Source organism: Suricata suricatta, chromosome 4, assembly GCF_006229205.1.
Source record: "Suricata suricatta isolate VVHF042 chromosome 4, meerkat_22Aug2017_6uvM2_HiC, whole genome shotgun sequence".
Classification (NCBI taxonomy): domain Eukaryota; kingdom Metazoa; phylum Chordata; class Mammalia; order Carnivora; family Herpestidae; genus Suricata; species Suricata suricatta.
Genome location: NC_043703.1, coordinates 33,510,112 through 33,532,686, shown reverse-complemented (window position 1 = coordinate 33,532,686; position 22,575 = coordinate 33,510,112). Strand labels below are relative to the sequence as shown.

General features: G+C 36.2%; 1 long non-coding RNA gene across 7 annotated transcripts in view; it reads left to right on the top strand.

Annotated features, from left to right (window-relative positions):
• The window catches only part of LOC115290481, a 94,754-nt gene that overhangs the window by 11,522 nt on the left and 60,657 nt on the right, over window positions 1-22,575 (top strand). For all 7 annotated transcript variants that reach the window (XR_003908137.1, XR_003908134.1, XR_003908133.1 and 4 more), the window contains exons 2-3: window positions 16,253-16,382; window positions 18,547-18,692. This is a non-coding gene — a long non-coding RNA (uncharacterized LOC115290481). The remainder of the gene's footprint in view (window positions 1-16,252; window positions 16,383-18,546; window positions 18,693-22,575) is intronic.

Sequence of the window (22,575 nt, the reverse complement as noted above, 5' to 3'; positions counted from 1 at the left end):
GGCTCGAGGTCCAGGGGAACTAGCTCAGTAATTGCCCCAAACCACTCTTCTTGTTTGACAGACTTTGGCTTACATGGGTGAAGGGGCCTGAGACAAGGCTCATTGATTGACATGCTCTCTTACTATCTCTTACTCTCATTCTCTCTCTGTCCTCTCTGTCCGTCCCTCCCAGATAAAGAGAAGGGCCTTCTCTGCCCTTCCTGTCATAGAAGGATTTTCTCTGTATTGTTTTTGTTATTATTTTCTTTATATTCTCCCACCTTTGCCTTAAAGGAAGAAAAGGCTGCAAGAAAAGATGTTAGATTGCTGAGAAGGGAACATCTTTTGGGAAATATTTCAAACATATTGCCTTTATTAAACATATTTGGGGAATTACAAGTAGTTTGGTATAGTGGCCAATTAATTCCTAAAGACACAGACACCTGAATTGGGAAATGATGTGCCTGGGCTATTTCAGCTGATACTACAATCAGGAAAACAGCTTTGTGGTGACACATTTTCTTGATTTAGGGAGGTATTTAGTGGTTAAGAGCAAGTGCTCTGAAGTCATATTATCTAGGCTCCAGTTTTATATCCACCACTTACTTCGCATACCTTGGGAAATTTACATCAGCTCTTTTCATGCTTTAGTTTCCTCATCTATAAAAGAGCAAAAGCACCAGTATCTCCATCGGATGGTTGTGATAAATTCATTGATTTTGTGCAAAAAATTACAATAGTGGCCAACATGCAGAAAACACTCAAAAGAGTTAGATTTATTAACATTTATATACTAAAAATAAAACCTGTTATTTTTTAATCTCACAGGAAAATCCATCATGCCCCATGGTGAATGTGTGGTATAATGAACCCATGGCCATTAAATTTATCTATTGAAATTGTAGCCATTCTTCTTTTAACAGAACAATAAGAAATAAACACTATACTGAGTCTTACTGATATTTAATCATGCAACCTAAAATAAGGCTTAGTCAAATCATTGTTAGATGTTAGATCATCAGCGTGTGTGTTTTCTTCCCTAAAAGGCAGCAGCCACACAAAGCTTTCATTTTCTCTTTCTTGTATTTGAAAATAGAACACACATCTCTCTGATGTGTGTTCACAACTTCCATTAGAGTTCATGGAAACTTTGTGGTCAAGCCAGAAAGCAAAATTTGATGCCAAGGGATGATAAGCAAGCTGTTGTGACAATTTGTTCAGCCTTCGTCAAGTAGGACAACTTGAACAAGTATTATTATTGAATAGTTTTTTCCTCGATCCTATTATAACGGGTGAGGCACCTTGAAGTTATCCTGCTAATTATGTTTCAATGAAAATCTAAGTTTGGCCTGACTCATCGATGATCAGACTTTAAGTTATGTTCACTCTCCATCTTTGACATGGATTTGATTTGAAAATTAACAATTTTTTTGTACCAGCAACCTTATATCTGGTACCACAGTTTCTTGTGATTTCTAGTGAAAATCTTTTCAAGCATGTTGATCTCTGAAAAATCTAGAAACTTATTTAATGAAATGTCAGTAAGAAAGGAAATGAAAAAAACTTAATTGCCATTCAAAAGCAAACATGGAAAAATGTGGTAATAAACCCCTATGACGTTCTCAGTTTCAAAGGAAGACAACTAAGTGACACATTTATTTTAACATGTTTAATATAATGGTGATTGGAAGTTAAATGTCAATGCAAAAGATTAAAAATAAATATCGTATGCCAAAGATATTCAGAAGTTTGAAAAATAGACAAATATGAAGTATCTGTATTATCTGTAATGAAATTCAGGCAACTAGGGAACTCCAACTATAAACAATAAAAGGCATTAAGAAATGTGAAGCCAAACTTTAAACTCATAATTGCTGTAAAAACTTACATTATTTCTAGGGAATGGATGATTTGCTGAATAAATGATTTACTGGCAAGAATGGCCTCATACACACTTAAAGATGTTTTAGCGTGATAAAGTTCTTTTATTCTCACAGAGAGTAAGGAAATTCTCAGATTTGACACAGCAGGCTTAGAGCGGGCTGGTCCCACAGTGAACTTTTCTGTCTCTGAATCAGTTTTTTCTTTCATACCATATTTTGTAAATGCCACCGTAAGCCCTGGGGAAAGTTCTGATTTTACTTATATGAATACTGGAAACTGCTGTGTATATATGGCTTAAAGAGAATTGCTTTGGTCCTTGGACAGCAAAATCTTCCTTTAATAAAATTGGTAATGAAGTTCGTTAGAAGTTAGAAGTTACAGGATAGCTCTATGCTTAGTCAAAATAGTCACAGGTGAAGTGTTCCTGAATGGCTCAATGAATGGGAAAAAATAACACAGAACTGTGAAATTTAATACCAAATGCAGGAGCAACAAAACTTAATACCAAAATGCAGAAGCATCAAAACAAAGACACCTATTTAGAAGATTTATAAAGAACTTTAAAAAATTGGGGCTTTAAAAATCAGAAATATTTTTGGATCCTTGCCATTTTACCATGGAAATGCTATGTGTTATCTTACTTGAGAAGACAGAATGAGCCAATACAGTGTTTTGTTTTTGTAATGACATAAAACAAAATGTTGAATAACTTCTTAGTGTCTATAGTATACTTGAGTTTGTCCACAGTCTCAGAATGGTCTAGACACTCATTAAAATGTGAGACCCACACCCCACAGAGTTTACTAAACTGGAAACAGCTGTTTTTTTCTCCAGCTACCACCCTGCCACTTTCTTGCCCCTACTCCCAAAACACTAGTAAAAATGCATTACGTGAATTTAATGATCAAATTAGGCATTTTATATTAGTTACAGTTTTCACTTCCAACTGTCCAGGTATTACTTCGTTGGTGCCTTTGGAGATGTACATATTGTTTTCTAACCCCAACATAGAGAAATTATGTCAGTCAAATACTTTCTTCTTTTTCATATTTTTTAAAATGTTTATTTATTTTTGAGAGAGAGAGTCAGTGTGTGAGTGGAATAGGGCAGAGAGAGAGGGAGACACAAAATCTGAAGTAGGCTCCAGACCCTGAGCTGTCTACACAGAACCCTATGCGGGGCTTGAATTCACTAAGCCATGAGATGATGACCTGAGCCAGGGTCCGACACTTGACTGAGCCACCCAGGTGCCCTTCAAATACTTTCTTCTAAAAGCAACTACTCTTGGGACACTTGGGTGGCTCAGTCAGTTAAGCATAGGACTCTTGATTTCAGCTCAGGTCATGATCTCATGGTTCCTGAGATTGAGCCCCACATCAGACTCCACACTGTCAGTGCAGAGCCTGCTTGGGATTCTTTCTTTCTCCCTCTCTTTCATCTATCCCTACCCATTCTCTCTCTCTCTCAAAAATAAATAAACTTCAAAAAATAAATAAATAAAGGCACCAACTCTTGTGGGTCTTTCTTGTGGTATCAACACCAATTTCCAAAAAGAGTTTGAACAAGTGAAGATAAAAATATAAGTGTGACAAAGCCAACTGGAAACATTGCTCTAAACGAAGTTTAAGAGTCGAGAAATGTAGAAACTGTGATTTACTTCAAAATCATTTCTCCTACTAACATTATTTTTGATAGAAGTTGCACAGAAATACTTTATAACCTAATGCAGTATCAAACATAACTTAAAATTTTAAGCATGAAATAATTAATAGCAAATTTCACGAGCCAAAAATATTTGCTGTCAGTACAACTTTTCAAATAACAGGCTGACAGGAAGATGCAGCTAAAGGTGTAGACAAAACAATGAAATCACTTTGTTTTGTCATGTTTATTTGCATTCAAATCAGGAAAAGGGTGATTAAAAGAGTAATGAAATCTGAAGGAAAACCCATTTCTAACATTTTCCTTTAAGCTGAAATAATTTCTCTATAGTGCTTTGAATTTTACGTGAAAAAGTTACTATATATTTTCTATCCACAAACATACTTGCCTGTTATCCTAAGGTTGTCATTTTTTTAAACACGTAAAAATTAAGATTTTTAAAATGTTTCTTAAACTCATTTGATCAAAACCTTCAAAAACACTAAGAATTATTTCATTGGCCAATTACTCCAACCTTACACTATATATTACAGCTTGGACTAACCAATCAAAATGCAAAATATCAGCAAGGTCATAGTAGTATAACAAAACATACTACTATATTTCACAGATTACAAAAGACATTAAAATTCTGATACCCCATTCATAAGGAAAAGATTGTAATGAGAATAGAAAATGGCACAACATTAATTCATTGTGTGACAAAGAATATAATGAGAATGGGAAATAGTACAAACATAACTCATTCTTGTTACAGTTTTAAGATTGTAATGTCATGGTTCATATCACATACTTAGCAAGAAGGTGGTAGTCAACGTGTCACAATATTCTGAATTTAGGAAAAGCATTATTTTAAATGTACATATGCATATATACACACTTTTTTATTTTCAGGAATGGGCATGTTTAAAATTTAAACAATGTTGCTAAAAAGTTAGATTTGAGTAGATAGCATGTGTATGATTAAAATGTGAAGAGAACTGCCATAAATCCACCGGACACGCGGAAATCTGAAACTAAAATGTGCTATTGGATACATTCAAGTTAATATTTAAAAATGGAATAAAATGTATTGGTAAGCAATTGCTTTAAATCACTTTGTAAAGCAAGGCGTGATTTTATATAATCAACCATGACGTCGCGAAGTCGGGAATCTTTGCGGCGATGGTTGCCTGTCTTCACCTGATCATCAGTTCTGCTCTCTGACTTTTTTGAGAGGAACAAATATGCTCTTATAAGTACCAGAGGCAATATTCTACTAGGTGAGAAAGCAAAGCAGATATCTTGCAATCCAAATATAATCTTTACTGGCAATATAAAATGTCTAATGAGCCCTTGTGGCCAGAAATATGTTTCAAAGAAAGTCTGAAAAGTTGCTTTAAAGTAATTATAGGGATTAAAAATGACAGCTCCATTTCATCAGTTTTAAATTATTCACCCTAGTAGAAAGGCATATTATGGCTCCTCACAAACATATCCTGTGTGCGTGTGTCTGTGTATACTTAAACATACATTCCTATTTTCCCCCTAGTTGATTCTATTTTTTAATTACATAAGCAGTGGTTAATATTAAGATTACATTTAAACTTATTTGCATTTGTTAAATAAATATCCAATAACATGCTGGGATGTGGGGTCAAATTTAATTAACCCAGGATTTAAAAATTGACATGAATTATTCCAAAAATAGATAACCCACACATTTTTAATTGAGTAGTTGGCATGGGAATATTCCACTTTTAAACATCCTTACTTTATGGGGAAAGTTGAATGTAAAAAAGAATTTTTGCAAAATGAATAATTACCTCTATTAAAAATGTGTTCAATGGGAAAAAAGTGCTAGTTCCATTATTAAATAAAAATCTACACCTAAGAACATGCTTAATACTACATTAACTATCTCTACAAAATATAGATGTTAGGTAGATGTTATAGTTAGGTAGATAGCGTCTTCTTTTTTAATTTCACAAAATCTAAGGTTTTGGTAACTTTCCAGATTTTGCTGATTATTTAATATGTAGAAATAATATTTAAAATAACAAATTTTTGTTTCATAAATTAAGTTTCTGTGTCATATCTGAAAACGACATGGAAATATAGACAGAGATAGTTTTATTGGCTGTAAGTAAGAATGTTAGTCATTAATTAGGTTGTAAAACTGTGATTTGGTGACACAAAATAGTACTGATCTAAAGGGAATAATATCTTAATAGATTTTAAGAGGAATTTAGAATATAGGGATTATATTGCCCAAAACTAATTGTGGGTCCAATGGATGGTCAGGATCTCTTTCTTAACAACTCACTCTGGCATAGAAAATTCATATCTACATTAGTTGCTCATCTAGTGATCATGGTTTAAAAAAGGGCACCTACAGAATACAAAGTTATAGGGTTCATAATTACTTCAAAGTCCAAACAGATTCCAAAAGTGAGATTTCAATATTTAACATATCCCCTGAAAAATAAATTATTTGGTCTAAATTTTTTAAAGAAAAAATAAAAGTACATCAAAGTTAATTGTGATAAATTTAAACATCTATGACCAAGTCAGCGGATTCAAAGAACAACTTTGATGTGTTATTACACTGCTTTAAAACAAACTTTTGTTTTGTTTTGTTTTTTGGGGTTTTTTATTTTGGTTTACTCTGTGTGCATGTTTTGGATCTACTGTAGACAACTGGACAGTTGCTGTCTATCATAATATATCCCTAAGGTTTTTATTCCAGCTTTCCTCATTTTGCCAAATGCAGGTTTCAAAACAAGTTAATTTAATGCAGAAAACATCACAATGCTTTCTTACCCATGGAATGTTGTGCTATAGTTTCTGTACGTAAGCAGCTTTATGCATGTAATGTGACTTTGACTCTTCAACTTTTAATGCACCAATTAAGATGGTCAAACCTCGGATTTAAATAGCTGTCTATGATTGCTGACGGTTGATTTATTTCCTGATAACCATTGGAGCTGCTAAGTGAAAAACCAGAGAAAGCATCTCTTTAAGAACACTGCTCTTGTGCATAACACTTGCTGAAGACAGACTGTGTGATTGTAATGAGGGCAAAGGACTGGTGACACATTTAAAAAATATGAATAGTTTGCTTTCCTTCTTGGAGAACCGTTTTCATCATCTAACAAACATTTTTTTACCAGTATTAATATATGAACCATTGTATAGCATTTGGAATTCAATGCCAAACAGTGATAGTGAGATTGGGAATATACAAGTTTGGTTGTTTTTGTTTTTAATTTCAGTTAGGGGATAAAGGAGGTAGTGTTGGTAAACAAAACAAAACAAAACAAAACAAAAAAAACTTTTCACAAAATCAAAATAAATCATGTGGGAGGCAGAGTAATGGAGGTCCAAAGACGGCAATATTCTGATCACCAGAACCTGCAAATATCTTACCTTACACAGCAAAAGGAGATTTTGCTTCTATGTTTCAAGATGTGGAACTTGAGAAACTTAACAGAAGACTATAGCGGAACGGAAGGGGAAAAATAGTTTAAACAAAGAGGGAGGCAAATCCCTTAAGAGTCTCTTAAATACAGAGAACTAAGGGTTAATGGGGGAGGCAGGGGAGAGGGGAAAATGGGTGATGGGCATTGAGGAAGGCACTTGTTGGGGTGAGCACTGAGTGTTGTCTGTAAGTGATGAATCACAGGAATCTACCCCTGAAACTAAGAGCACACTGTATACACTGTATGTTAGCCAATTTGATGATAAATTATATTTTTTAAATCAGTCAGTTAAGCGTCCAACTTCAGCTCAGATCATGATCTCACGGTTTGTGGGTTCAAGCCCCATGTCGGGCTCTGTGCTGACAGCTCAGAGTCTAGAGCCTGTCTTCAGATTCTGTGTCTCCCTCTCTCTCTGACCCTCCCCTGCTCATGCTGTCTCTCTCTCTCAAAAATAAATATAACATTAACAAAAAATTTAGAAAAAATAAAGATGTTGAGATCTGAAGAGTCTTCCTGTAATTACAGGGAAAGCAAAAGGGTCAGAAAAAGATTCGAAATGATGCTGATTTTGAAGATGGAGGAAGGGGCCAGGAACTAAGGAATGCAGGAGGCTTCTAGAAGCTAGAAAACGAAGGAAACAGGTTCTTCTCGAGAGCCTCTAGAAGAAAAACAGACAGTGCTGCTAACACATTAATTTTTAACCATGTGAGACTGATTTTGGATTTCTGACCTCCAAACCCTAAAGACAATAGATTTGTGTTGCCCTAACCAGGAGGTCTGTGGTTGCTGGTTAGAGCAGAAATAACTAACTCTCTCCTGGGCAATTTTTAAGAAGACTGTCTTTTAAGAGCCAGTTTACACATATCTTTTTTGAGTCATGCAAACAGATAAAATTATTTTTTAACTCCAGCTGCACAAGACCTACATTAAAACAGCACGACAAAAAGTTTTTTTGCATTTTAGAGTTGAAAAATTCTCAGTGTCTTAAAGTTCAAAGAATGCTTTCAATTCAGGTGTCCATTTAAATGCTTTCTTCTGAAAACCAAGCCGCCATTTTGCAATGCCTTCCATTTCCTCCTCAGCAGAGTTAACAGAAGATGACACAGTAGCAGAACAAACCAACTGAGAAACAAGAGTGTTATGTTTAATTCCTCTGTAACTGAGAGGACAGAGAAGTCTTGCTGCCTTCCTTACTCGTTTGCTGCAATGATCTTTGGTGAATACATCTCATCACCTGATTGTGCTCTTGGTAAATTTCCTTATTTTGCAGTCTTTACAGAGGAAAGATACCCATCATCATAAATCTTAAATATCTTTGCAAGTACAAGTGAAAATACAAGCCCGTATATGTTAACAGCTGTACAACTGCCTCTTGGGATAAATGTATTATAGATGTGGAACAGTAATAATAGCACTCACGATCTCATTTTTCCCATTTCATAGGTTTTATACCTGTGCCATCTGGGCGATACACCTGGATGTACAACAAGATACTTCTAAGGCCTGGCTTTCTAAATGGCCTTTCCTGGCCTCTGATTTTTGTGGAATTCTTTTAACTTTCTGATTCACACTAAACCCAAGTACTTTATAGGGTGATGTGACTGAATGTTACCACTGCAAGGAAGCATCTTTTGTTGTAATAGAAAAGAAAAGAAAAACTATGATATTTCATTTTATGAGCCACACAGTGTGTGAGATCAAGCATTTTCTTTCATCTTATTCATTAACAAGGAGACTTTGGCCGAGTCATTTAACTAATTGGTGCTCATTTTCTCATCTAGTACATTGAAAACTAGACAGACAGTTGAGATTATTGTTAAGATTTAGAGACAAATGTGCCTAGAGGGCCTTTTATGAAGGAATGTTTGCAAAATGTGTTGTATTATTTTATTGATAATACTTCTTTAAAGAAAATGTAGCTGAGTAGGAAAAAATATTTCTAATTTCTTTACCCTTTTCAATTTTTCTTTCATTCTTACTCTTCATACATTGCTTTTTACCCTCACCCTATAACTGTATTATGACCATGTCAATTTCCTACACATTTGGGTAGAAAAATTAGAGTAAAAATATAGGCTGATGTGACCCAATCAACATAAGTCCTCTATAAAATAATTCTTCGGCATCCATTGTTGCTTACCTCTTTTTAGAGACAACTTTGTAACCTTCAGAGGCAATCTGGTCTCAAAGAAGGTATCACGCCTTCCAACATAGCTGTCATAATACCATCATCATTTCAATGACACTATTCCTAGTAATGATAAAGTCATTCATTTAAATAAAATTGGTCTATAGAGTTTTTTCCCTCTTTTACTTGGGTACTCCTATCCTTTTGTAAGACTTTACATTTTCTGGTGTCCATGTCTTCCAATTGTCCTTCAAGCCCAGAGCTACCATTTGACTGCCCACCCAGGCAACCTTTCTGGAAACATTTTGCTCTTATTCTTCCCCCAGAATAACTGCATTAACAAATTCTTCTGAAGGAAATTCGGTCTTCAAATGCTAATTAATTAACATGAAACCTGGCTCATGAGTTACATCCAATTTCATTTCCAATCTTGGAACTTATGTGACATATACCTAAGTTTTTCGATACGGTGAATGATTTTAATAAAAAGTAAATGTCCTTTGATTCCTAGACACAAGAAACAATAAAACATGGTGAAAAGTAATGCTATTCTTTCAACAGTTAATGGTTGTGTTAAATAAATATTATGCAGTGGGGAGGTGGGCAAATGAAAAACTGAATCACGGTCACTGTTTTATTTAAATAAATATATATGTGCACACACATAAATGTATACACACACACATACACACATACACCTATACATATATATATTTAAATCTGACTTTTGGGAAAAAGTATGCACAGAAACAGCATTTGCTAGCATTTAAAATGTTTATCTTCAAGATATAATGCGTAGATGAGAGTGAGTCCTGCCACTATGGTTTTTTCTCTGTGCTCCACTGGTTGAGCGTGCAATCACTGGCCACCCTCTCAGCCATTTGGGGGCTACAATGCTGCAGAAAAACCAAAACAAAAACCAAAAACAAAAACAGGCAACTTTTTCCTTCGTTGCATGTAGTTAAGTTCCTATTTACAAGTGTTATTTATAAGAAAGGCAGCTGGGAAACAAACCAAAGAAAGTAATGTTAGCATAAATGCTTCGAAGGAGATGTGTCGCTAATGGCTTTCAGAAACCATAGGGAGTGAGGGAGTAACACTTCCACTCCAGTGAGCTGGCTTAATTTTTTTAAGCCAAGTGAACTCTTTGAAGAGCTTCATAGAATCTCACTTCTGAATCAGGACTTTGTTGCTTTAAAAGTGGCTGTTACTATTCTAATAACATGAATGGCAATAAGGAAATGCAAAGAAAACAATTCAAGATTTAACTTCTGGAAATGCATCTGCCATTTTCATGGTGGTCAGGCACACAGATAGGGCCAGCAAGCATTCTTCCATGGTGATAAATATAAAAGACGACTTTGAGGAAAACTATGCATGTAGATGAGGACCGCACTAGGACAAAGTCATAATTTTACATATAGCTTAGGAAGAAGGTAGTAGTTCAAACTTCCCTCGACACTTCTTTTAAATGGATACACACCATCCAAATCAGTCCTACAAATCATATCTGGGGAGGAGGATTACTTTTATTCAATCTTCAATGTTATTAGAGTTAACATATTTAACTTAGGTGAGGTCAGATCATGAGACAGCAAGTTTGAATCTTTTATGTGTGATGCTCATACTTTATGTACATTACATGTAAGCTCATACTTTATATGCATTACATGTAAGGAAATTTGGGTGCATTTTACAAAGTATTTATAACATAAGTACATGTGAAGGAGTCAGGAAATGGACCCTAACGAGTTGTTGAAGGAATTGCTTGCCATGAACCAATGGTGTTATTCTGAGTGAGTCTTTTAATACTTCTATTCTGGAAATTTTCTTTTTTTTTTAATTTATTTATTTATTTAAATAGTTTATTATCAAATTGGTTTCCATATAACACCCAGTGCTTCTCTCCACACATGCCCTTCACCATGACCATCAGCCCTCTCCCTCCCTCCCTCTCCCCCTTCAGTCCATGGCTTGTTTTCAGTATTCAATAGTCTCTCATGATCTGTGTCCCTCACTCTCCCCAGCTCTCTTTTCCCCTTCCTCTCCCCATGGTCCCCTGCCAGGTCTCTCCTGTTAGACCTATGAATGCAAACATATGGTATCTATCCTTCTCTGCCTGACTTATTTCGCTTAGCATGACACTCTCAAGGTCCAGCCACTTTTCTACAAATGGCCATATTTCATTCTTCCTCATTGCCATGTACTACTCCATTGTATATATATATATATATATACCACATCTTCTTGATCCATTCATCAGTTGATGGACATTTAGGCTCTTTCCATGTTTTGGCTATTGTAGAAAGTGCCGCTGTGAACATTGGGGTACATGTGTTCCTATGCATCAGCACTTCTGTATCCCCTGGGTAAATCCCTAGCCGTGCTATTACTGGGTCATAGGGGAGTTCTATTGATAGTTTTTTGAGGAATCTCCACACTGTTTTCCAGAGCGGCTGCACCAGTTTACATTCCCACCAAGAGTGTAGGAGGATGCCTGTTTCTCCACACCCTCGCCAGCATCTATATTCTCTTGATTTGTTTATTTTAGGGACTCTGACCAGAGTGAGGTGGTATCTCAGTGTAGTTTTGATTCATATTTCCCTGATAATGTGTGACGCTGAGCATCGTTTAATGTGCCTGTTGGCCATCTGGATGTCCTCTTTGGAGAAGTGTCTATTCAGGTCTTCTGCCCATTTCTTCACTGGATCATTCATTTTTCATGTATGGAGTTTAGTGAGCTCCTTGTATATTTTGGATACTAGCCCTTTATCTGATATGTCATTTGCCACTATTTTTTCCCATTCTGTCAATTGCCTGTTAGGTTTTTTTTGTTTGTTTGTTTCCTTTGCCTTGCAGAAGCTTTTTATCTTGATGAGGGCCCAGTAGTTCATTTTTGTTCTTAATTCCCTTGCCTCTGGGGATGTGTCGAGGAAGAAATTTCTGCGATTGAGGACTAGGAGGCTATTTCCTACTTTTTCCTTAAGGGTTTTTATAGTTTCCTGTCTCATTTTCAGATCCTTTATTCATTTTGAGGTGTTTCTTTGTGAATGGTATAAGAAAGTGGTCTAATTTCATTTTTCTACATGTTGCTGTCTGGCTCTCCCAACACCACCTGTTGAAGAGTCTGTACTTTTTCTATTGGACACTCTTTCCTGCTTTGTCAAAGATTAATTGGCCATATACTTGTAGGTCCAGTTCTGGGTTCTCTATTCTATTCCATTGGTCCATGTCATTATTACCTAAATCAATTTACACATTCAATGCAATCCCCATCAAAGTTGCACCAGCATTCTTCTCAAAGCTAGAACAAACTATCTTAAAATTCATATGGAACCACAAAAAACCCTGAATAGCCAAAGTAATATTGAAGAAGAGAACCAAAACGGGAGGTATCACAATCCCAGACTTTAGCCTCTACTACAAAGCTGTAATCATCAAAACAGTATGGTATTCTTTTTTTATTTTCTGTTTCTTTTTATTTATTTATTTTTGAGAGACAGAGAGACAGCATGAGCAGGGGAGGGTCAGAGAGAGTGGGAGACACAGAATCTGAAACAGGCTCCAGGCTCTGAGCTAGCTGTCAGCACAGAGCCTGATGCAGGGCTCGAACCCACAAATGGTGAGATCATGACCTGAGCCAAAGCCAGACACTTAACCAAATAAGCCATCCAGGTGCCCCAAGTCTTGGAAATTTTCATCTGTGAGACGAACATTTTTAATTCAGTTATCTGTCACTCATTGTCCAGAGTTCCATGGCTTTCATAATGAAATTACTATTTCAAATTAGTATACAAGTTGAATTCAAGGGTTTGAGAGAATACATTTAGGGGAAATTTTTTTTAAGCTTCTTGGTAAGAATGAGCGGCTAAAAATCTTTCCTGGGCTTTGGGTTTGCTGTGATACATTTTCTGACTCCTCGGTCCTAGGACTCCATATTAACACCTCACCCCCATCCTGGTTCTGCCACCATTGCCTGTGCCATACACATACTTCTTATGTCAGGTAGTCTTATTTTTTATTCCCATTTTTAAATTTTTAAAAAAATGTTTATTATTTTAGAAAGAGAGTTGAGAGCACAGGGGAGGTGCAAACAAAGAGGGAGACAGAAGATCTGAAGAGGGCTCTGCACTGACAGCAGAGAGCCTGATGTGGGGCTCAAACTCACCAACCATGAGATCATGACTTGAGCTAAAGCCAGACACTTAACTGACTGAGCACCCAGGCACCCCTATCAGGTAGTTTTAAATAACAGTTATTGTTGTTACTATTCCTTTTGTTTTTCTATGACTTCTCAGCAAGAATTTTGAGACATGCATTGTTAAACAAAAATTCCAACTTCTTTCTAAAATAGACAGCTGACTTTAAGAATTCTGAGTTGCTAGTTTGGTACCTTTCTCCCAAACAACTTTATTTAAGAAAAAGAAAAAAGATGAGAAAAGGAGTGTTAAAGTCTCCTACTCTTATATTACTGTCAGTTTCTTCCTTTATAGCTGTGAATATTTGCTTTATATGTTTAGGTGATCCTATGTTGGATGCATAGATATTTACAATTATTATATTCTCTTATTGGATTTTTCCCTTTATCCGTAGTTAATGCCCTTTTTTGTTTCTTGTTATAGTCTTTATTTTAAAGTCTATTTTGTCTGATATAAGCAACTTTTATTTTGGCTTCCATTTTCATGAATTATCTTTTTCTATCCCTTCACATTCAGTCTGTACATGTCTTTTGGTCTGAAGTGAGTCTCTTGTAGGCAGCATATAGAGGGCTCTTCCTTTTTTTAATCCATTCAGTCACCCTATGTCTTTTGATCGGAACATTTAGACCATTTACATTTAAAGTAATTATAGTAATAACTTTGGTGACAGATGGTAACTACATTTATTGGTGAGCATTTGGTAATGTATATAATTGCTTAACCACTATATTGCACACTTGAAACTAATATAACATTGTATGTCAACTATACTTCAATCAAAAAAATAAGGAAGATGACAAGAGAATTATGGAAAAGTCAGGTTACTTTGTGTAATCAAAGTTTACTGATTCTCAATTCATTTGAAAGCAAATAATTGAGCTGAAAGCAATTTAACTTGCATAAACCCAAATACATGGTACATTAAAGGAATTGATACTAAGGAATATCTGCAGACCAGAGGTATAGATTTTTATCTCATCAGCTCCTGAAGCTTGTAACTTTGAAGTGGGCAATTCTTTGAATAATCTGATCTTTACCTAGTAAGGCTTTCTGCATATCCATTTTGACTTCTAGGTCATTAATTCTCAGCATTCTCTTCTCAGATATAAAGTCAAATCTGGTAATGGTTATTTGAAAGGAAAAAAAAAAAGATGGTCTATCTGAAGTTCCAGTGAATATGGACTTTTAAACTTTTATAGAGTGTCTGGAATTTCCTTCCAGTACCATGCAATGACAAGATGGCATTTTGGGTTCTGTTAAATGGAAGATAACTTAAGAAATTAAAAGAGTATTTATCTTTCTGGCTTGTGAAAGCTCGGTTTTCTAATATGAGAAGTGCTTTGATAGTTCAGTGGAACATTGAGAGTACTTATTTTATGATTTTAATTGAGCTTCTCAGGTCATGCCTACTGAATTTTGGATTTTCCCCCAGCCATTCATCTTTTGATCTTATGGCTAATATTGTTTCCAGAGACTTCCAATAAAGTCAACACTGAATTGTTCACTTGAATAAGTTTATTCTTTCTTTTTGATGAAACAAAGGAATTTCTTCAAATCAAACAGTTAAAAAATGTTATAAACCAAAAAAAGGAATTTAATCTCAAGTCTCACACACATATAAATGGTTAAAAGAAAGTGAACATACAATAAAATTGTTTAAATATTCTTGGCTTTAAATTCTACATAAATGGGAGCTTTAGAGACAAATCTATTTTAAGGCAGATATATGATATGACATTTATTTTTAAGTGAGAAGAGGTGGAGAAAAGTGCACCCTTGCTAGAGAGGTAGATTAAGGGAGACAGGGATCTTGCAGGTTTCACATACTCTCCCATTTCCTGCCTAAGATTTTACCACATCTCTGCTTTTGCAAACCAACCACCCACCTCAGGATACTACAGTGTCAGTTATGAGAGTCTCTGCCAACCTCACATATAACGATGGAGCAGGACAGTTGGGAACCACTGCACTCCATAGTTCTTGCACCCTCATTGTCTGTGAGAACTAGACACATAATCTAGATGAAGGATTTGGGGTAGGAAATAAAATTTCATTCTTGAAATATGATTTTCTTTTTCCCATTTTGAGAGACTCATGAATACGAATAATATTTCCAGTTCTACTTATGTCTACTATTGGGAAAGCAATTATGAAGGAAAGAAGAAAAATGAGAATTGCCACTTGATCTCAACCTTGTGGACCCACCAGGTCAAAATTGAACTGGAGTACGAATGTCCCATTTACGGAGGACCAGCTGCCACTTATTTCCTACTAAAGGCTAGGCTTAGAATTGCCAAGTCTAATTTTTTCAAAAGATGTTATTAATATCTATTTTATATGAAATCTCACACATTTTTAATGTTGAGTACCAATTTAGAAAATGTTTTAATAGTGTGAGCCAGAAAAATCTAAATTGTAGGTTACCCATTTGGACCTTCTAATCTGTAATCTTATTTTTATTTTATTTAATGATGTCATATTAAGTACAAATTAGATAGATGATAGATAATAGATATAGACAGATGATAGATAGGTAGATAGATAGATAGATAGATAGATAGATAGATATCTAATATAAGCTCCAAATCAGGGGCCAAAGACCAAGAAAGTATGTTATAGGAGAAGAATAAAATCAATCTTCAAAAAAAATGATCTGGGTTATGGGTTTACTTAGACAAGACACAATTTTCTGTGCTTGGCTTCCTCTCCTGTAAATCAGGGTTGGATTAAGTGATCTAGAAGCTATCTTCCATCCACAAAATTCTATAATTTTAACTTTCTGAGGGAGTTCTTCAAAATAGACTGGAAATGCATGAGGGTCTAGGTGAGTGCAAATATGTGTTTTCACTGTAGGTCAGGGATTACAAGCAGAAATGTGGTTAAAGTTGTAATTAATAGCAGCTATTGGTACAATCTACTCTATTATCTTTCTTTTGTAGTAGCCAATATTCTGTACCATTTGGACCCACATTCTCAGCTACTATGCCATACTGTATCACCTGTTCAAGCATTTGTGGTAAGAAAACAGATTTATCATCAGATACATCACTCCAGAAAACAACCCAAAAGGTATTATAGGAAAATTTTTAATTTTCCTTAACTCTAAAGCCTACATTAACTAACTACAATATTTTAAAAGTATTTTGTGTTTTAATTTATGATATCTGTATGTTGTTTTAGGACAACAAACTATCCAACAGTTCCATAGAAACCCCATTTCCAGCTAACACCTGGTTTTGTCTGTATCATCTTTTACTGCACAGTCTTCATTAGAAAAGAAGAGAAGTCCAATTATTAAACCTCCATAGAGTCATAAGTCATAAGTGGGTTACAGTTGCTGTATTAAGAAATTAGCATGTGGGGCGCCTGGATGGCTCAGTTGGTTAAGCGGCCAACTTCAGCTCAGGTCATGATCTCACAGTTCGTGGGTTGGAGCCCCGCATCAGGCTCTGTGGTGGCAGCTCAGAACTTGGAGCCTGCTTTGGATTCTGTATCTCCCTCTCCCTCGGACCCTCCCCCCTTCACACTTTGTGTCTCTCTCTCAAAAATAAATAAACATTAAAAAAATAAGGATGGGGACATTCAGGTATCACTGTTATATCTACTTTCACGGCTCCCAAAGCTAAATGTACAAGTAAACCACCAGAGTGCTGTTAATAAATTCCTGGGTCTCATCTCTAGATTCTTACTTCTGTTTCAAGTTAGGAAAACCACTATTCTAATCTGACACTATTATTTACAGGTGAGGAATTAGTTATGCAGATACATTCAGTGGCTTGAGGACAGGAATTGATCTTTGGCTTTTGACTGGAGCATGATGTAACTCGACAAACTGAAGACAATATTTTTTAGACCCAGGCTAACTTCATATTCAGTCTTGATCAAGACTCCTTTTTAGTGCTTTGGTTTTTTGTAAAGCCAAAACATTAATTTCCCAATGTGTAATTTTCATTGGTTAAATGTAACTTCATCACACTCAAAGGCTTACACTTACTGTCACTATCTGGTGAATAAAAATTGACAAATAAACATGAAATAAATAATTTGTTATGGACTGAAATACAGCATCTGAAAATTCATTTGTTAAAGTCCGTACTGTCCAGTACCTCAGAATATGACTGTATATGAATATAGGGTCTTTAGATACGTAGGTGATAAAGTTAGTATGAGGTTTTTGGGGTGGATACTAATCCGATCTGACTGGTGTTCTTATAAGAAGTGGTTAATTTGAACACACAAAGAGATACCAGGGACGCACATGCACAAAAGAAGCACCGCATGAAGACACACTGAGATGATACCATCCTAAAGCCAAGGAAAGAGGCCTCAGAGCCTGACAACAATTTGACCTTGGATTTCTAAACTCCAAACCTGTAAGAAAATAAGTTTCTGTTGTCTAAACCCTGCAGTCGGTGGTATTTTTTAATGGCAGCTTTAGCAAATTAACATAGTATTCTTTGGTGAAATCAACAATAGACACATACAAATTGTCTTCTACATTTACACAATTGTCTTGGACCTGTGAAGTATATTTTCCATGTTACAAAGAAAGTTGTATACTTGACAAAGGACTCCGTATCAAATGAAGCAAAACAAATTGTGTGTAACACAGTCAAAATGCCATTATAAGCAAGTCTGAGGCAGGGTGGGTGGATGATGTAAATCACATGCCTTGGTTTGAGATCCAGATGAGTGCAGGACGAACCCATGTGACGATTTGTAGCTAATTTGTTTTTCCTTGGGGGGGGCATGATTTTACACACACCCCCCCCCGATATGTGTTCTCTGAAGCACTGAAGTTAACTTTTATTGTAATTTGAAATAATAACTTTATGACAAAAACCACATAATGTAAGGGTGCAGGCGAGGCTACAGAGAACTCAGTTAAAAATATTTATCTCATGAAAATATGCAGGTCAAGACAATTAAATGACTTGCCCAGCGCATCATCATTGGCTCATGGCAAATCATTCATTCAGGAAATATTTAGGAAACAAGTCTGACTTCTCACTTAAGTGTTCTCTTCATTTCAGCACATATGCCTACCTTATAAATATTGTGCAAAATGGGTACAAACGCCTTTGCTCTAAACGGGAAACTTCCATGCAATTTACAAGAGTGTAAGCACCATACACAAAAGATCCAGGCTTGCTGCTCATTAAGTAAAAGATACTAGCACAGCATTAAAGCCTGCATAAAAATGATTTTCTTTCCCCCTTCAAAATATGAATAGGTTCCAGTGCACGTGAGATTACCTTGCTGAGGAGAACCCTGGATGAGAGAAGACGCCCTTGTTTGCCCCCAACCTGCCTGCTGACAGCTTCATCTTGATGAACATGGGAATGACCAGCAAAGCAACTGTCCATTATGTCTAGAATGGTGAGAACTGAGAAATTTTTGTTTCAAGTCTCTAAGTTTTGAATTCGTTAGTTATACAACAAAGACTAACTCTGTTTAAGTCTTAAAAATCATATAACTAATAGCCCCATAAAGAGAGTAGATCCTTTGACCATTAAATAATAAAAATGTACTATAAAAAAAGAATGAGGAATAGGATAAGAAAAGCTCTTAGAAATTATAAAATAACCGAAGTGAAATATTCAACAGAAACCTTGGAAAATAATATTGTCAACTCACAGAACTATAAAAAAAAATACAAAAACACAGAAAATTAGAGAGAAAATATACTAAATGAGAGGATTAATATGGAAGGTTCTACAATTGATTCCTTTTAGAAGTGTTCCAGAAAGAAAAGTCAAAATGGAAAATTACAAAAGAAAATTTCAGAAAAATTCTATGATATGGAAAGACACATTTCTCTAGATTGAGAAGGTCTGCACGATTAACTTAAAAAAGAAAAAAAAATTCGAAAGACCTATGCCAAAGGCTATCATCACATCCCTAAACTCCTCCAGGGGGAAGGAAAAACAGGTCATAGACACAGGATTATTGATGATAATGGCAGCATATTCCTCAATAGCTACTCTGGAAGCTGAAGACTTTGGAACAATGTTTTTAAAATTTGGAGTCAAAACCTAAAATACCATATACTTTCAATAAAATATGAGAGTAGAATAAACATAGACTTAGTATGCAATGTCTAAAAAGTACTCCTATGCTTTCTTTGTTAGGCAACTGCTGGGGGGAATGTTTTAGCAAAAGAAATGAAAAACCCATCAAGGAAAATACCATGGTACTCGGAAAATGGGGGTTTTGGTATAGAACACATGCACAGATTGGAACTAGACAACAAAAAGGTGTGGGAAGTAGGGGTCCAGGGGGAAGAAATGAAACTGTTAAGGAGCCTGGTTGGCTCAGTCAGTTAAGCCTCTGACTTCAATTCAGATCATGATCTCACAGTTTGTGGGTTCAAGTCCCGCATCAGACTCTGTGCCGACAGCCCAGAGCCTGGAGTCTGCTTCAGATTCTGTGTCTCCCTCGTCTTTCTGCCCCTCCCCTGCTCACTCGCTCTCTCTCTCTCCCTCTCTCTCTCTCCCTCTCTCTTTTAAAAATAAATAAACATCAAAATAAAAAAAGAAATTGAACAGTAAAAATTATCTCATTTGAGCATACAGAAAAAGTACTAAGTCACTCTTAATAAATTGATTGGAATCTTTAAAAAAAAAATTGCAAGAGGTTCATAAAGATCCAAGCAAAATTTTTAAATAATAACCTGCCAGACAAGAAATAATAAAAAGTAAAAAGAAAATTAATTTTAAGATGTAGTCTACAAAGATTTTTCTCATATAAGCTTGAAATAATCATAGAATAACAGTTTGGTTTTTGCCAACATTTTTTGAAAAATAAGTAATTTTGGAGAGAACATCAATTCCATGAGGGAGGAGGTTCTTTCTCACAGATGGATCCCCAGTGCCTAGAACTGGGAATTATTAGCACTGAATAAAAATTTATTGGATGGATTAATATCTGGATTTCCAAATACAAAAGGCTTACTACCTTCTATATGAGGTCATGGGGGTGGAGACCCCAAAAAGGAATTAATGCTTTTATAAGAATCAGAAGAGAGACCAGAGGTTCTTTTCTCTGCCGTTTGAGGATACCCATGAGGCAGGAAAAGGTCTGTCACAGAACCTGACCATGACGGCAGCCTGATCTCAGCCCACAGAACTGTGAGAAACGTCTCTTGTTTAAGCCACTCAATCCATTTTGAGTATTTCGTTGTAACAGCCAGGGCTGACTAAGACAGTGATGCTGTGTGATGTCAAAGGCAGTCATGAAGCCATTCAGCTACCTCCTGGCACTGCACCCCCCTTCCCCAGAATATACTCCATGGGATCCTGATCCTGACATGCAATGAGTTTGGTTACCCTGGAGTCACCATGCTGGAGAGACCACCTGGAGAGAACACTATCAACCAGAGAACAAAGTCCAGTGAGCACCAGCCATTTCAGCCAAGCCTGCCTGAATGTACCCAGCCTGAGCACTAGCTGGGTGAGTGAGCCAGCCTCCAAGTAGCTCCAGCCCTAGCCTTCAGGCCTCCTCTGACACCAAGTCAAGTGGAGATGTCCCAGCCCCACTGCACTTTACCCTAATTCCAGATCCATCAACTGCAAAATAAAAGCCGTTGATGGTTTAAGCCACAAAGCATGAGGGTGGTTTGTTACACAGCAGCAGCAAACTAACCGGAACACTATTGGTGTAGCGCTCTCGGTAGCCTTCCTCTTCCTTCCAATTTGCTATTTCTAATATGGTTTAAGAAGCAGATAAACAGACATGTTGAAATTCTGTTTTTTAAAAACAAGGTACAAATACACTAACAACAGACCCAGAGTGCTCTTTTTTGAATAATGTGTGTGACTTTTGTGTTTGGATTGTGCGATATTGACTTCAATTTTTTTGGATCCCTTTTGTGCTTGTGTGCTAGATTTTAGTAGTTGATTTTTTCTGAAGGTATATCACTGAGCTCTAGATACTAAGATGGTAATATTTGTATTAGGCTCTTTTCTTCAAAACTCTATTTTTTAAGACTAAGATAGTTAAGTAAAGAGGAAAATTACTTGTTAATACCAATTCTTCTTTTTATGACGTATAAACAATCTGGAGTAGGAATAATTCCTGAAATGTAGAGCCCACACAGATGCTAATTCTAGCCCCCTTTGATTTTTGAAGCAAAGATTCCACAATCAGTCTACAGACGCTGAAATCTTTGCTTTTATTCAATTAAGCAGTTTTAAGGACCCAGTTAAAACATGAAAACAGACTAAGAAAAAATAACTTTCCTATGGGACTCAAGCTCTCCACAGCAGAGTCATTCACGTTTTATGATCGTTATAATTATTAGTAGTGATGGTGATAATAATATATCATTTATATAGCACTTTAGAATTGCACAGAGCTTTCCGACCATCATTTATTAGCTAATCTTCAGAACACGCTTCGGTAATAAGTCAATATTTCTGCCTCCATTTAACAGGTAGGAAATTGAGGCACAGTAGGCTCAAGCCACTTGTCGAAAGTCAGTGGCTAAAACGTTAGTTCCTGACCTGAGTTGAATGTTCCCTCCATAGCATGACCATTTTTCCTCACAAGTCTGGACCTCATGCAGCAACTCTTGCTTACTCCTCTGACCAACGTGATTATGAGCTTGATTTTTAAAACAGATTCTCTAATGTTTTAGGATGTAATCTTGAGATTTGCCCAAGATAATGGAAGACAAAAATAAATGACAACAAAAATACTTATACCTCTATCTGTGTAGGTTACTGATGGGGTTTTGGGGGTTTAGAGCTGACGGCCAAGAAAAAAATTCTTAAAGACATCTTTGGTGCAAAAAGGTGATTTTATTAAAGTTACAGGGACAGGACTTGTGGGCAGAAAGGGCTGCACTGGGATTGTGACCGGTACCTGATTATATACCCTTGGGTTGGGAGAGGGTCAGGGACAGCATAAGTCTCTAAGGAATTTTAGAAACAAAGTTTCCAGGACCTTGAGGAGCTAGCTGCCATTAGGAAAATGCCATTTATTACCGTTTAGTAAAATCTCAGTCATGAGACTCTTCAGATTATATCAAGGGGCCATAAACTTGGAATATGATTGCCAGCATATATCTTGGGGGAGTTGAGATAAAGGGAGTTTCCAAAGGAATTTTTATATGCTAAAGTAGATTTACAGGATCCTGGGGGTCAGGATAATGTTACACCAAGACTCCCTTTTGCCCCCAGCAAAGTGTCATCATCAAGGCCGCTGAGCTCCTAGAGGGAGGTCACTCTGCCTGTTTCAAGGACTCATCAATGGGCTGTAG